Genomic DNA, 17,773 nt, shown 5'->3' with positions numbered 1-17,773 from the left:
TTTAATCACCCGCTGCAGAGGCCTCTGGTCCTGGGCTGTGCACATCCATGCCAGTTAGTTGTAAGGCAGAATACTCCTTTTACACAATAAGATAGGAAATAGTTGAACTCAAACCCAAAACCATGACAGCTGTAGTGAGCACGAATCCAGACTGAAACTTATCATATATATTGCTGGATTTTGTTAATCATTTAGCTGTTTAAATACTAGTTTCTCAAGAATTGTACTTAGAAAAGAGACGTTGGCATGAAATTGTTTAGCCCTAAAGGATCCAGGTTCCTTTTCCTTAGGAGAAGTTTCACAATAGCAGTTTTCAGTGCCAGGGGCAAAATACCATTCAGAGGGAGTGATTTAGCTAGCACAGTTAAACATCTTGGAAAGGTGGTGATGACAAGGTCAAGTGCAGGTAGAGGAATTTAGTTGCATAACTTTGTTCCTGAACATTTTTAACAGCAGCAAAATCAATTATAACAGTCTTAGGCAGAGGGAAAGTCTCTAAACACAGAGGCTCATGCACATTCTGGATAAAATGGTTTAGATCCAACCTGATTTTTGTTATCATCCCTCTGAAAGATGCTCTTCATGTTTCAAATTGAGGTGATCAGAGTGGCTTTTGTCAGCCATTTATTACTTTTGTTGATATTTGTATTATTAACACTACGTTACCATTATTTTATCTGTATGTGGAACTTGTCAGTATCACTACATGAATTATACACTAAGTATAAAATCAGTGTGTCTAAAGTAGCACACACTGCATTCCACTGATTTTCCCACATGAAGATCAACATTTTGAGGAGTACCATTCAGCCTGTGAAAAAGCAATAAAATGTCGTCTGTGGCTCTGCAGGACATAAGACACCTTTGAGTTGCATTGTAAGAAATGTAGGATTCGTGTTCTTGGAGCTTGACTCATACCAGGAAGTGAAAGTCAAGATCTCAGCCTCTGTTCCACTTTTTAAATCTGGCTCTTTAAGTGACTCAACTATAGACATGCAATACTAAATTGCACCATTTAGTCTGTAAAGATCCCATAGAGTATACATACCATACAGTACTGCACACTGTACCGCTCACTACAGTCTCCATTAAAGCAAATTCAAGTGTATGTCTGCTCTTTGGTTTTAGATGTTCAGTGCTGAGGCAAGAGAAGAGGCCAAAGACACTGAGGAGGAAGAAGAGAGAGTGGATCCTTCCTCCTACCAAGCTGTACGAAAACACTGACTACACCAACAGAGAGTTCATTGCCAAAGTAATTCGTCTTTTGCTCATTAAAGTCTTATTTTCCCACAGTGTGTTAAAAAAAGTGCCTGGATGGATGAGCTTCCCAAAGCATCAAACAAAGAAGTGGTTTAGGTACTAACCCTGCAGTGAATAACCTGTTTCCACTTGTTGGAAAGAGGCCGCTTCAGTAATTTCCAGTCCTCAGCTGCACCACAATAGGGAATTTGGCCTTTGGCTGAAGGCACATATATTAGACCAACTAAAATACTGAAATAACAATAATCACGAGTGTTTAAGAATCCTTGAATTCTCTCTGTGTGTTTTGTTGTTAGATTCGATCTGATAAAGACAACGATGCAATGTTGAGTATTATCTCTCTGGACGGGAGCTGACAAACCACCCTTCAACATTTTATGGTGGACCATGGCACTGGGTTTGTACGCATTACTGAAATTCTGGACCGGGAGAAATATCCATTCTACAATGTAAGTCTTTCTTTAAATAAGTTGCAAGCCTGTAATGTCCTGTATATACTGAGCCAACTGGGAGAATGGGCTCGGTTTCCCTTAGTCACAAGGCTTTACTGGATGGCACTAAGCTTCCTTTACACATATTTACATAATCTAAATAAAGTTGATTTTTTTAGGTATGTTTCAGCTCCCATGTGTCTAAGTGACAGTAATTTGAAAATGATCTAGATTTCTGTTGACCAAGTTGTACTTTATTGGGGTTAGCTTGTGTCAGAGAGGTGTTGTTGGTAACTGACTTAAACATATAACTATAGCTGCTCATATGGAAATTGATATATCTTTGTCAGCCCAGTGAATGCTGTAACAAGAGAGGATGGGTCACAGATGATGATAAAATCTGTCAGACCAACCCATTCTATTCCGAGGTCGTCAAATACCAACTCTGCTTGTTACGCCCCTCGGCATCTAATACAGATGCACAAGGTAGCCTTTTGCATTCGTGTGAGAGGCCTTTTCAACACGTTAACGTTCTAACCATAACCTGACTGCCTAAGGGCTTTCTGGCAGCTTGGTGCCTCTCATACAGACACTGTATGAGACACTGACAGTGTGACAAAACATCAGTATTATTTGACAACCAGGGAACAAGACTGGGCTTTTTAGACATATTTGCTTATGTTCTGCGTATGACAAAAGGGCAAACACCAAAGAGAGCTGTCATTGCAACAGAAGTTACAGCAAGGTCAGCTAGCTGATTTGCACAAAAAGAGTTAGTTAGAAGGTCTTATACTGTGTAATGTTTCTACTGACTGAAAGTTTGAAAATTGATTTCAAGCCCCATACTGCATGTTATATGATGTAACAAGTACAGGTAAATTGCATTATTATAATGCTTGCCCAGGTAAGTTGGCCGTTTTAGTCAAATCCATTCTATTAACTTTGTGTCTGGAAAAGTCAATTGAATATGCTAACATGAACAACAGGAGGATCAACAAAAACATTGGTGCTCCAGTATAGGCAAGAAAAGTAACAGCAGCAGCAATTTTAGACTGGCATATGTAGACATGCTGATGAGTGCCACTTATAGGCAAGAAGAGTAATACCTGCTGTTGCACCACCTGCAGGCAAACCAGTGTTACCAGCTGCAGTTTTTTTTACATAGCTTTTGTTTTGTGGGTATTCTGCTTACGCACATGTGCGCTATACTGCATTTATTTATTTCAAGAGACATTAAAAGAAAATTGAACAGTTATGTCTTCGGTCCTGTTTACACCTAGCATTAACATTTCTTGGGTGATCTGATCACAAGTGACAGCTCTAAGGACAGGTGTGAATGCACCCAAGACGTGTGTGACACATTGTGTTCCCGTTGCTCAGACCACATTAGCCTGCGTTATCGCTCTGCTTATGTGGTGAAATGTTTTAGACTTGTGAGCCCTGTAAGAACCCTTGATAGAAACTTCTTCTAGAAACATCGAGTGCACTTTTCAATGGATCTCTGGGCACTAACTCAGTCCTCATAAAGTCTATTAAGACTGGGGGCCAATCTGCTGGGACATGTGGTGGAGCAGCAACTGTTCCATTAGGGTCTGAGCTGCTTGTATCTGATGCTGGCTCTACATCTCTGGCTGTGCTCGTACTGGCTGCCTGTGTTTCACCTGGGTCTGTGAGACCTGCTGAAGACGTCTGGACTGGATCTGTGCAGTCTGTCTGGGAAATTTCCTGCTTGAGTTTTTGTGCCAGTCCACCCCTGCTTGCAACATAGGCCTCCATCAGGCCCATTCAAACTGTCTCCCCCAGATTTCTTTAAATACTTTTCAAATATAAATACTTTGCATACTATGACTTCACTGATGCTTATTATTTACTGACAGATGTGCATCCATATCACCCAGTCTGCCCCTCTAATCAATATTTAATAGTTAATAGTCAATCCACTGGTTTCCATCTTGCATTAGTCCAGAATTTTAACTAAACATTGACTGAGAGACAGATAATCACTGTCTTGTTTTAAGGTGCGCCTGCGGGGTGTCATCACATCTGTGTGCTGTCTGGACTGGTCCCACAGATGTTTCTTGCTGGAATGAGTTTCATTTCCTACATGCACATATATGAGCGCATGTTCACACACGATGCAGTTATCGTTTCAGTTCTGCAGTTTATCAAATGTAATAAATAGTTGTATTTCACTCAAAGATTGGTCTGACACAGTCTGGCAAGCAACCAAGACACAGACAGACCATGAGATGCACTGATCAGCTGGGTTAGCAAGACAGAGTAGAGAGATTCTCTGCAGCTGCACATTAACGTTACATGAGTGTTATCTGCTGACATCGGACTTTGAGAGGAGGGAACACAACAAGTTTACCTGACCTGTGGTGCAGTCATTGAGTTTTTCTCTTCTTGTGCGAAGAAGATAGTCCCTCTTCATCCTCTCATCAAAGTTGAAACATTAACACCAGAGGTGGAAAGACTACAAAAATATTCTACTTAAGTAAAAGTGTGATTATTATTATTATTATTATTATAAAAATCTACTCACGTAAAAGTAAAATGTAGCTCATTTAAAATTTACTCATAGATAAAGTTACTTAGTCACTTTTTTAACCTTCTAAAATAACTTATTTATATTGATTTAATATCTTGTACTTCTTATACTTGTTTAATTAAATTACACTCTTTTGCGATTCGATATGGGAACAAAGCCATTTTGTGCTTTCAATTTTAGTTAGTTTGCCGCCAATTCAATGGCGAAAAACACTGACATTTCATGTTATAATGAGAAGTTTGAGATTGTGGTGGTCATTTGGACCACACGGACGAGGTTGCTGATGTACTGTGGTAATTGTGTCGACTCATTTCCGTTTCTGGTGTGTTGGTACCGTGTTGTGCTGGTCTCGCTAAATACCAGTTACATTTGCTAGATTACAGCAGCCAACTGTCTGCTAAACACTTATTCTTACAGTAATTTTGCCTAGCCATAGTTAAGTGCATCCCTGGGGCCAGAGCGGGCGACATTGAGTCTTATTTGAAACTGCTGGCTAAGGATAAACGTAAATACAGTGAGATTGTTATTCACATCAGCGGTAATGACTCCCGGTTACGCCGATCGAAGGTCACTAAGATTAATATTGAGTCGGTGTGTACATATGCAAAAACAGTGTCGGACACCGTAGTTTTCGTAGGTTGTCGAGGTGGTGTCCAGGAAATGATGTGGGCTTTGCAGATCATTGGCAGGCTTTATGGGGAAGACCTGGTCTGATTCGGAGAGACGGCATCCATCCCACTTGGGAAGGAGCAGCTCTCATTTCTAGAAATCTGGCCAAGTTTATTAGTGGACCAAATCCATGACAACCCAGAGTTGAGACCAGGAGGCAGAGCAGTCTAACACACTTCTCTGCCCTTCTAATTCAGCAGTTACCCACCCAAAACCCAACGCAGAGTCACAGTCTAACACACTTCTCTGCTCCTCCATTTCAGGAGTTACTTAGTGAAAATCCTATAGTGACGGTGTCTGTCCCCCGACCATCGAAATTATTTAAATCAAAGGTAAACAGAAGAGGAGCTGTGCATAAAAACCTCATAAAATTAAAATCACAAGAGCAATAGTGCAAACTAATAGGAAAATTAAATGTGGACTCTTAAACATCAGATCTCTCTCTTCTAAAGGTGTACTAGTAAATGAACTAATATCAGATTATATTGATTTATTTTGTCTTACTGAAACCTGGCTGGTGATGGAGAATATGTTAGCCTAAATGAATCCACCCCTCCCAGTCATATTAATACTCACATTCCTCGAGACACAGGCCGAGGAGGTGGAGTTGCAGCTATCTTCGACTCTAGCCTATTAATCAGCTCTAAACCTAAACTAAACTATAACTCATTTGAAAGCCTTGTTCTTGGTCTTTCGCACCCAAGTTGGAAATCACTGCAACCAATTCTCTTTGTTATAGTGTACCGAGCACCTGGCCCGTACTCTGAATTCTTATCTGAATTTGCAGAGTTTTGTCAACTTTAGTCCTTAAACGGACAAAGTTATTTTAATATTCATGTGGACGTTGAGAATGACAGCTTCAGTACTGCGTTTATCTCTCTGTTAGATTCCATTAGCTTCTCTCAGAGTGTTCATGAACCAACTCACTGTTTTAACCACACCCTCGACCTTGTTTTGGTGTATGGTAATGAAATTGAACATTTAGTGGTGTTCCCACAGAATCCCTCTTTGTCCGACCACTGTTTGATAACTTTGAGTTTGTATTGCTGAACTACACGCCATTGGGCAAAAACTTCTATACAAGATCTCTGTCTGATAGTGCTGTAGCTAAATTTAAGGATGCGATTCCATCAGCTCTAAATTCATTATCAAGTCATGGATCTTATATTGCATTTCTGTCAATCAGAATCATCAGAAATATTACACACTGGACCTTTAATAATAAAAACCGTAATTTCAAAACTGCATTTTGTGTTTACTTTTGTTATCTTTGTCTAATATTTAAATTTATTTGATAATCTGATACATTGCAGTGTGACTAACGTGCAAAAATAAGAAATCAGGAAGGGGCAAACACTTTTTCACAATACTGTAGTTAATGATGAAAAAGGTGATCCTGATCTGTGATGCACTTTACAAAGCAAGGCTAGACCTGCTCTATGAAAAGTGCAGTGACATACCTTCTGTTATGAATTGGTGTTATATAAATAAAACTGACTTGAACTGAAACTTCAAATAATGAAACTTCAAATAATGGAGCTAGACTGTCAGCACAGTGAGGGCGGAGCTTTATCGTGGGCACACCTGCTACATAGACATATTAACCAAGTTTACGCGACCCCAGACTCACTCTGAAAGGCCACAGAGTCTGTCTGCTTCGCTGCTGCCGGAGCAGCCATTCTACTAAATGTCTTTGCTTACACCGGAAGCACAGCAGTGCGTCCATAGACTGAGTGCGTCCAGGAAGCGTCCCAGCGTCAAGCAGCACAACGCAGATGAACCGGGCAGGAAGTCAGACACAGAAACGGCAGAGAAACTGTAAATTTTCAAAACAAAATACCCGTTATAGACTTCCGATCGTATATCAACAATAAACACACTTAATCATTGTAGAAGCACAAAAACAAGCACTAATCACCAAACCAACAAAATCTAAACATGTCGGCAAAGTCTGCTCTTATTCTGAAATGCTCCCTTGCTAGATGCACGGACCCATAAAGATGAGAAAGGAGAGTTAGCCACAGAGAGCTCTGAAGAATGTAGTAGAAGCACAAAAAGGACAGTTAAAACAAGTCATTAACGTGGGGCAGTGGAAGCTGATGCCGTAAATAAACTGCTATACACACACAGCCTACGCCCCTCCCTCAAAATTCCCATGATGCATGAGGGTGAAGGGAGGTTTGTTAAAATGTGCTAATAAGTTTGCCATTTGTTTGAAATACAAATGTTACTTTATGATTTTTGTTTATTAAAATGTATCTCCTTGGAATCTAGTGTGTTTGTTGGTAATTGTCATTCTTGTGGTGGTTTACCATTGAAACTATGAGTGAACGGACTGTTTCTTTTGATAAGAGCTGAGCTGCAGCACGTGTTCTGACAGGAACCAGGAAAAGAGATCACATTTCTTAGTTATGCTGCTATAGGCCTAGACTGCCGGGGGATTTCCCATGATGCACTGAGCTCCTCTCTCCTCTACTTTCTCTCCCCTCTGTATGCAACCTTATCCCATTATTGCATGTTACTAACACAACTTCTCCCCTTTCTGGTAGTCTTGTGCTTTCTCGTCCCTCTCCTCTCTCCTCCTATCACTTCCTGCAGGTTTTCTGGCTCTGGAGCTGTGGAGTCTGGAGCTGTGGCTGCGGGTCACCTGCTGCCCCCGTGTTCCTGCTCGACACCCTCTGCTGCAGAGACTATTTTTGCTAGTCTTATTGTTATTATTGTTATTATAATCATTAACATTACGATGGTTACCATTAACACTATTATAAATATCTGTACCATTTTTCATTTAGTCTATAGCAACATTACCTTCACTGTGTGTACCTCTGTGTGTATATTGTGTAGGCTGCCTCCCTCCCCTCTCTCTCTCCTTACATCTCTCTCTCCTTACATCTCTCTCTCTCTCCTTACATCTCTCTCTCTCTGTCTCTCTCTCTCACCCCAACCGGTCGAGGCAGATGGCCGCCCACCCTGAGCCATGGTTCTGCTCGAGGTTTCTGCCTCTTAAAAGGAAGTTTTTCCTTGCCTCTGTCGCCTAGTGCTTGCTCTTGGTGGGAACTGTTGGGCTTCTGTAAATAACATCACAGAGTACGGTCTAGACCTGCTCTTTTATGAAAAGCGCTGTGAGATAACTGTTGTTGTGATTTGGCGCTATATAAATAAAATTGAATTGAATTGAATTGAAGCTGAACTTCATAGTCCACGTAGTGGTCCCTGGGTCGGCTGCTCCCATGCACCCACACTACCTCCGCTTATGCTGCTGTATGTATTCCTGGATCTTTGTTGTTTCATCCTGGACAGTGATCTTGACACTCACTAGCCCTCGGCCTCCCCCCCTCCGCTTAGTGTACAGTGTCAGGGTGCTGGATTTGAGGTGAAACCCTTCATGCATTGTGAGGAGCTTTCTTGTCTTGATGTCATTGGCCTATCTTGTAGGTATTTGGCTGGGGCGGACATCCTTGCTACCTCCTCATGATTTCCGTTAGCCTGCGGGGCCCCAAGGTATTTGTAACTGTATTTACACTTTGGATGGTTCGGTGGAGAACATGCGGTTACAGCCCCTTAACTGTTAGTATAGTTGGCGGCAGAATATGTAACCCCCCCCACACACACACACACATACACAAAAGAGCAGCTATAGGAAAGGACAACTGTAAGACTCATTGCCTGCAGGTGGCGCAGATTGGCAGGTGTAGAACTGGCCTCACACAAAGTGAACAGCTCCAACTTGTGGAGAATCTATAGCCACATGAACAGCAGTGAGTCAATAAAAGGCAGAGCTATACATTTGAGTTTTAAGGTTCATTCCTGACCTTAGAACTCAAGTTCCACTTGATTTTTTCTTTAGCGTTCAGCCACATCTTGTGTCCTTCATCAGATGGAGTTTGCTCAGTTGTGATGAACAACGAGATTCTGCTGAAAAGCTCTGGAAGAAATCTTGGTGGTAGGACCCTGGTTAAAAACTTGAGATGTTGCTGAAGGTATAGGAGTAAAACTAATAACACTGAATGGAGAATTCTTTGATGAAAATTGTCTCATCTCTTCATGTAATTCATGCAGCTAACAGGGGTCGCTAAATACAGAAATGGAACCATAGCAGAGGATGACGTCCCACTAATGTCATAGTCCTGGACCAGAATGACAACGTTCCTTATTTTGAGCTACATACTGGCAACATCACAGAGGCAAGCAAAGAAGGTACTGTCAGACTTTAAATGCGTATTTCTTCACACTTCTTGTGCCACAAATCAGAGTTTAGCAACATTTAAATCAGAATGTGATAGGTTGTTTATGCTTCCAGCACTGTTAATCAAATCTGATCATACCACACCTACACATTCCTATTATAAACACATTGTCTGAGTTTAGTTTAACTCTTAATAAATGCTGTCTAAAAGATGTTTTTTACTAAACTTTAACAATGGTTATTTGTTATTCAGTCACAAATATTTCATCTTGCAGAGAAGCACTTCAAATTTGAAACCAAGTTTTCACAGGCTTTAACCTGAACTATTATGCTTTCCCTTATTTTCTGTCATATATATATAATGTTGCAATGTTGGATGTTCATATTAAACAAAAGTTTCAAGTAAATTAGATAATGTATGTAAAAGTAATCCCTTTGAGCAGAAAGCTTTAGACTGCTCTGAATAGTATTTTTTTTCTACTTTTGTTCCGTGCCGACAACAGGCACAGATGTCCTTATGCGTTCAACTGCTCATGATCTGCTCAATGCACAGCACGCCCACCAAATACATCCGAACAGTCTGTCTCAGTATTCCATCGCTCTGCTCATAGTGCTTCCTCTAGCGCTGACACTAAAACAAAGTGTGGAGTAGGGCTGACCCCAAATAGTTGAAGATTCGATGCTTCGATGGGTGGAGCCTGATTCGACTGTCAATCTCACAGTCGAAGCTTGGCAGCGAAACGAGCATCATGCCGTTTTGGCAATATGGGGGTGCTCAACATCTGATTTTACATAGAACTACCAGTTTTCTCCCTATAAGTTAATATGCAGCCTATTACATTATACATTTCAACATTTAATGATGTAAATAAACATATCAGTGCGCATGTGGGATTCAGAGAATGTCTAGTACACTAGAGCTGATTCTGTTCATTAAGCCTTACAAAGAAGTGTTGCATCAAAGAATGTCCTGTAACTTGAGCTAAAGTTAACAGGAAGGGTTTTTTGTATAATGTAATTTAACACTAGAACTTAGGGTTCGTTGTATACCTGTAACCGCCATAAAAATGCCGTGATTTTGTGATTATTTCTGCTACATGTTGCTCCAACACACTTTGGGAATCATTCAGCACCTTGGCTGTGCATTTCCTATAAACACCATCCCCATATTTCAGGCATTTACAGAATGTTTATTCTATTTTATTCATTGTCTTCACGTGCAGGTCGTTTGCTTGCGCTGCGGATCTATGAAGGACACGTTCACACATGGCGGCTCTTTGAATTTAAATGCAGCATACAATTTACAAAAAAGACTGACTGTTGTAGTGTTTTATAGGCGGTAATAATAGCCTCATAATCTCAGCTAGTTCTTGCTGTTGTGCTTGTTTTTTCGGACTCCATCGGGCATCCAGAGAGTAACACACAGCTACAAAAGTTTGAAAGTCCAATAGTAGGCTATTTATTTGAAATAAACAATTATTATCCATTCCAAAATTCATAGTAGATTTTGACCCAACGGAAAATATGTATAATGATCACTTTTACTAAAAAATACACAGCACTGAAAAAATTATAGCCGGTCAAAAAGCATACGAGGGAGCCGCACGCTCTCTTGAAGGGACCGTAGAACACACCTCTATCACAGGGAAAAACTAGGCTACTGCAGCATTAGTTTTGATGATCATGTAGCAACACAAAATCTATGAGCAGCGGCTTTTATGCATATTTACTTCATTCAAGTGGATCGCTGTCCGATAATGACCCGTCAGATGCAGAATCAACCCAGGACACATTGCTCAGCCCCCACCGTCAGACTCTCCTTCACTCAATGGGCTGAGCAAGTGTAATGTCTACAGTGGGAAAGACGTTGCCAATAGCAACATAGAATGTTTATCTAAACACGCGACATGAACAGCGCTAAAATGACCGCTGGCGCTTATAGGTATAAATGCCCATTTTTTAAATCTGGCTTTATATTGACATTTTTTAACAATAGGGGGTGCTATATAACACACTTTTAGAAAAAGTCAGAGACTGGGCATTGGCAGTTCTAGTGTTAGTAAAACTATAACTAAGTTACTGAAACATACTAAATCATTACATTATATACTAAACAAGACACTTTGAAAGCTTGAACATTGCCTTTGTCTCTATTGACTGGGATTGAATGTACCCCTTTGACAAAACAACTGGCCCCCAGCCTAGCCCCCTCAATAAGATTGGTCTAGAACCGCCACTGGTTGTGAAGGAAAGTTGGTTCATTTCTTAATGGACAGATGGCTGTACTTGTTTCTAAAGTAACCACTAACTACTGCTAACAGTAGCTAGTAGTTAGCTCAGTTAGCTGTGCAGCTAGAGGCCCATTAGCAGTTAATCATTTTGTACACTGGCCCCTAGAAACCCTACACTCAGGCAGCATCTACCATTTTTCCAACCAAATTTTTGTTTCATTTGTGGTCTGATAAACAGTAAATTCTTTACATTCAGTTCAACGTCACTATTTTATTCCCAGCAAGCCTTTAAGTCCTCCCCAACCCTGCAAGGAAATGGGGCCCTCGACAGGGTAGAGACATCCAGATCTCTGGCATCGTTTTTCTTGGATCTTGCTTTAGAGCCAGACAGCACCCAGACTTCCAGCCTCCAACCAAAAAATCTGTCTTCTAGTACTGAACCTGCCAATTTCCAGCCAAATCCTTTCCTAGAGCCACCCTCCAGAAAGAAGCGTGTCTCTCTCCATCTTTGTGTCTCTCCGCTACCCACTCACCACTGCCTTGTGCAAATGAGGTCCTGCTGCCGAGCACCACAGAGACTGAACTGCCGACACCAGCTTCTGGTTTCCCATCTGTCTCCTGGCCGTACTCCGAACCTGCTCAGTCCTTCGATCCTGCCTGACGTCTGCCTGAAGTATCCTGCTTCCCCTCTGTCCAGCCCTCAGGTTGTCCACCAGAGTACTGCTGCTCCACCCCTGTCCAGCTCTCTAGCAATCTACAAGAGAACACAGCTCCCTGGACACTTGCCCCTTTCTTTAGTTGCCAATGAATTTATCCTGATTACTACGACGACTGATTGGTATTTCTCTTAATGACCAACTGCACAATGTTAGCTGAGTTGAGCTAACATTAGCCATGTTGATCATGTAGTGTAGGAATAATCAAAAAATAGTTTGCAACTGTAAAACTATTGTTTTGGAATTGTGTTGAACCACAAAATACAACTCATCTTCTTTGTAGTAAAATGATACCAGTGATGATTAACTGGAACTCAGAGTGTTTAGTGCACATGCAAGCAAAGGAATTACTGGGGGAACAGACACAAGCAGACAGATCACGAATACACTAACAACGAACACAGACTGAAGCAAAAATAAAGCAGAACTCAGATTAGACATGGGCAAAACACCACTAAACACCAGCTGATGGATAATAACCAGACAAACAACAACATAGACTACATAACAGATACAGAAGAGACTGAAATAACAAAACTAAGAACTAAACAAGGCAGGCAGGCACACAGCATGACAATGTTTAAGCTTTTTACACTTAGCAGCCCATGTTGGTTTTCCTGACAAGAAGGAACCTTAACCCTAATGTCTGTACTCTCCTGGAAAGAAACTTATTTTTGGAGCTGCATGATGATACAACAAACAGTATACTGTAAGGGTTTAAAGTATATTGAGTAGGATTTTCCTTCAAAACAATGTATAGACTCAGTGTTGCGCTGTCTGCAACTGCAGAGACACAGCCCTCTGCCTGTATGTTCTTATTATTTTGCTGTTGGGGACGTTTCTGGGCATCAGCAGTGCTAAGGCTCTGAGATCGGGACTCTATAAAAATGTAGCAAGCAGGTTCCAGTCTCTCTCCTCTGATCTCTGTCTGTGACCTGGATGTATAGAGCTGCAGGTCTGTGTGTCTGTCCGACCGAGCTACACACTCAAAGACAGGATGAAGCATGGCTTCAAACGCAGTTGTGCGGAGGTGTGGCCGTGTTTATTTGTGTTTAGAACATAATTGCAATGAAAATATCAGAAAATAGAGGGTATGCGCATGACGTCACAGAACGCAGTTACGCTCACTGTGTGTCAGAAAGATGAGCAGCAGTGTTAGCTTGAATCAGCGAAAACCCAAACAACACATCTAATATGGGAAAGAGCTGGACCACTGGTTCTTTGGTAAGCAGTAAGGATCACTTTCGAGTCCAACTACCTTTAATTTGACCAAATAATCACTTGTACTCTACTTACTAACATGGTAACAGATGTTTTGCCACTCAGTCCAGCGTGTTCTGGAAGGGTAAGTGACATCAATGCATACCCTCTATACAAACGGTAGCTCAGTTTTAATCTTGAGAAGCTGCAGAGCTGCAGTCTCTATTTATTAGTCAGTGTAACTTACACCAGTGGTTCTCAAAGTTTTTCATGTCAAGGACCCCTAAACTGACACAAATTAGACCACGGATCCCCATTTGATAAGATTTTGTCCCAGGATCGCACATCTGATAGGATTTTGGCTTTTAGATGTTTTATTCCAGAAAGTGTATGAAATCCATTACCAAAATAGTCATGCATTCAGTCACTTTGTTACTTATGGATGGAAGGTATAGAGAAAATAAATGATCCCACGTTGTGCTGGGAACACCCTGGGACCCCCTCTAGGACCCCTGGGAGTCCCCAGACCCCAATTTAAAAACCACTGACTTACACTGTACATTTACAGCTTAATTGAAGCTTATTGCTGACCTTTTTTCTGCACTGCTCACCTGCCATTCATCTTGTGCCCGCCAACAATTGCATGCACATCCATAGTAAGTCCTTTTGTTTTTAGTTCCCTCCGCTGCTTTCTCACTGATTAGACTTTTACACTCACTCACAAGTTATATGTTTTACTTTTGAGATGAATTTTTTTGCTTCAGTTAATTTTGTTCTCTCTCAAATTCTTATTTCTTTTTGTTTGATGACCTCTTGGTGGTAAATTAGCACAAATCAGATTCCATATAGGCTATATGGTTTTTACTCAAGATATTTTGTTAATTTTGGAAGTTTAATATTCTGTTGTTTAAAATGCTACAGAAAACCATCCACAGATTACTGGTCACAAAGATCCCTCTGTAGTTGTTTGGGTCAGATTTATCTTCACTCTTATGGATGGGAGATATAAAACCTTGGCTGCGGTCAAAAAGTCTTTTTTACTTAGGAAGGTTCCTAACTGAGTGAAGTGACCCCGAAATATTTCCAAGGCGGTCATAATAAGAGCTGTTTGAATTCTCTAAAAGCTAAGGAAAGGTGACTCAATGCTTCCTTTCTTATCTCTTTTAGCATAGGGTACACCGGACCATCCTTTACGAAAGGATAGTAGATAATGCCGTCCCACAATTCCTTGCGGTAGCAACTTTTAAAGCGACACATGTTTTCAAACAAACGATAAAATCCATCGACCACATTTAGAAAAATCCTTGCAATACAGACGCACATTATGACACCTGAAAGAGACTCTCATAATGTCTTCTTTTCTTTGGTTTGTTTTCTGGTATTTGAATTTTCTACAATAATCCATAAGAAATCCATCAACCATGACGGACGGATAAAGGACGTCAATCACAATGTAAGATACGGTTTGCTATTAAGCCTTCTCTCTTTTATGCCATATCTTGCTAATATGCATATGTCTTGAACTGTTAATAATAACCTATATGTGACGTATATGCGAGCTATGTTACTAACCTAAAATTATCAAAGTTAGGATAATGTTGAAATGTGTAGGCTAACATTATATGCTCAGTTGTGATTGTGAGCAAGCATTCTCAATGTGCCAACCGTTTCCATTATTTGGTGACTGGTACTGAAGTAGCCTAATATTCCACCATGTTGTTCACCTTTAGACGGCCTACATTAAAACAACAAAGCAGTGTCCGAGATGCGCTTTTTGTAGTCCATCTGTGTGTAGCCCTGGCTAAAATACTTTTGCCAGTATAATTTATTTATTTTATTAAATGAAAGATAATGCATAATTACTATAAAATACAAATCATTAAAAAGTAAGTAACTTGAAAAACAGAGAAATCTTCAAGAATGTCTTTTAAAAAGTCTGCATGTTTTTATTAATTATTAAAATGTTTAAATAAGGTTTAAGAATGTTAAAAAAGTTGAATGTTGCAGTTCATTTGAGTGTGTATAGTTTGTATGATGTGTACAGGAGACAGCACATGTGAGAAGTATGACAACCCAAGTGATGAGCAGTTGATATGTCAGTCGTTGTTTTTCTGTACCCTGATTGGAAAGTATACCGTGGACAATCAATCCAAGTTCATTCCCAAGTAAAGGGGTGGGACTTAACGGTAGCTGACTCAGATCCCAGAAATCAGAGAACGATAGAGACGTATTCACGCAGTGGATGTAAACAGTAGACATTGTAGGAGAGCAATTTGTTCCTAACCTGTGGGTGACGACCAGTTATCCTGAGTGTTGGACTTTTCTGATCTTCGAGAGGTAATTTCAAGCTTGTTTATGTTTATTTGTATGGTGACTGAATGTTACTGTTACTGTTACTGTTACAGTCCCACCCTGAACACATCTACATGCAGACATTCACCATTCAGTCATAACGCCATTTACTGGCAACAGGAAGTGATCTTTACCGAAGCAGCCCTCGCAGCATGTTTCACCTACATGTATGAAATTTCTGTGGTACGTGTATCTTGTCCAAACGCACAAAAAAGCCTCTTGGAGCGATGCCCTAAAATCAACAGGAAGTCGGCCATTTTGAATTTTACGTCAAATTTTGGATGATTTACACACTTCGTACTTTAACGAACTCCTCCTAGGGATTTAGTCCGACCGACCTCAAATTTCTGCTGTCCCTTCTAAAGGCATTGAAGATGAAAAGTTGTGCTATTTGCGAGTTTTCGTCAATGGGTGTGTCCGTGGCGTGGCGTCAAAGATCAAGTCTTCGCCATGACACGGAAGTTGTCGTAACTTCAGTGTACATGCTCACATCTGCACCAAACTGTACATGTAGGATGAGAGTCCCGCCCTGAACACATGTACATGCTGACATTCACCCACAGTTATAGTGCCACCTGCTGGCAACAGAAAGTGACTTTTAACGAAGCAGCCCCCGCCGCACGTTTCACCTACGTGCACGAATTTTCTGTGGTACGTGTATCTTCTCCAGACGCACAAAAAAGTCTCTTGAAGCCATAGCCTAAAGTCAACAGGAAGTCGGCCATTTTGAATTTTATGTCAAATTTTGGATGATTTACACACTTCGTACTTTAACGAACTCCTCCTAGGGATTTAGTCCGACCGACTTCAAATTTCTGCTGTGCCTTCTAAAGGCATTGACGATGAAAAGTTGTGCTATTTGCGCGTTTTCGTCAATGGGCGTGTCCGTGGCGTCGATGATTCGCTATGAAACAGGAAGTTGTTGTAACTTCAGTGTACATGCTCACATCTGGACCAAACTGTACATCTAGGATGAGAGTCCCGCCCTGAACACATGTACATGCCGACATTCACCCACAGTCATAGCGCCACCTGCTGGCAATAGAAAGTGACCTTTAACGAAGCAGCCCCCGCCGCATGTTTCACCTACGTGCACGAATTTTCTGTGGTATGTGTATCTTGTCCAGACGCACAAAAAAGTCTCTTGGAGCCATAGCCTAAACCCAACAGGAAGTCAGCCATTTTGAATTTTACGTCAAATTTTGGATGATTTACACACTTCGTACTTTAACGAACTCCTCCTAGGGATTTAGTCCGACCGACCTCAAATTTGTGCTGTGCCTTCTAAAGGCATTGAAGATGAAAAGTTGTGCTATTTGCAAGTTTTCGTCAATGGGCGTGTCCGTGGCGTGGCGTCAAAGATCAACTCTTCGCCATGACACGGAAGTTGTCGTAGCTTCAGTGTACATGCTCACATCTGGACCAAACTGTACATGTAGGATGAGAGTCCCGCCCTGAACACATGTACATGCTGACATTCACCCACAGTCATAGCGCCACCTGCTGGCAACAGGAAGTGACTTTTAACGAAGCAGCCCCCGCCGCACGTTTCACCTACGTGCACGAATTTTCTGTGGTACGTGTATCTTGTCCAGACGCACAAAAAAGTCTCTTGGAGCCATAGCCTAAACCCAACAGGAAGTCGGCCATTTTGAATTTTACGTCAAATTTTGGATGATTTACACACTTCGTACTTTAACGAACTCCTCCTAGGGATTTAGTCCGACCGACCTCAAATTTGTGCTGTGCCTTCTAAAGGCATTGAAGATGAAAAGTTGTGCTATTTGCAAGTTTTCGTCAATGGGCGTGTCCGTGGCGTGGCGTCAAAGATCAACTCTTCGCCATGACACGGAAGTTGTCGTAACTTCAGTGTACATGCTCACATCTGGACCAAACTGTACATGTAGGATGAGAGTCCCGCCCTGAACACATGTACATGCTGACATTCACCCACAGTCATAGCGCCACCTGCTGGCAACAGGAAGTGACTTTTAACGAAGCAGCCCCCGCCGCACGTTTCACCTACGTGCACGAATTTTCTGTGGTACGTGTATCTTGTCCAGACGCACAAAAAAGTCTCTTGGAGCCATAGCCTAAACCCAACAGGAAGTCGGCCATTTTGAATTTTACGTCAAATTTTGGATGATTTACACACTTCGTACTTTAACGAACTCCTC

At 41.3% G+C, this 17,773-nt stretch overlaps 1 pseudogene; it reads left to right on the top strand.

Moving 5' to 3' along the window:
• Nucleotides 1–1,622: 1,622 nt before the first annotated feature.
• LOC119906495 overlaps nt 1,623–17,773 on the top strand; it is a 41,474-nt pseudogene continuing 25,323 nt past the window's right edge.

Source organism: Micropterus salmoides, unplaced genomic scaffold (genome assembly GCF_014851395.1).
Source record: "Micropterus salmoides isolate LMB-PRFRI ecotype aquatic unplaced genomic scaffold, ASM1485139v1 Ms_hic_scaffold_1627, whole genome shotgun sequence".
Classification (NCBI taxonomy): Eukaryota; Metazoa; Chordata; class Actinopteri; order Centrarchiformes; family Centrarchidae; genus Micropterus; species Micropterus salmoides.
The sequence above is the reverse complement of the archived record's forward strand: the minus strand, read 5'-3'. Positions and strand labels throughout refer to the sequence as shown.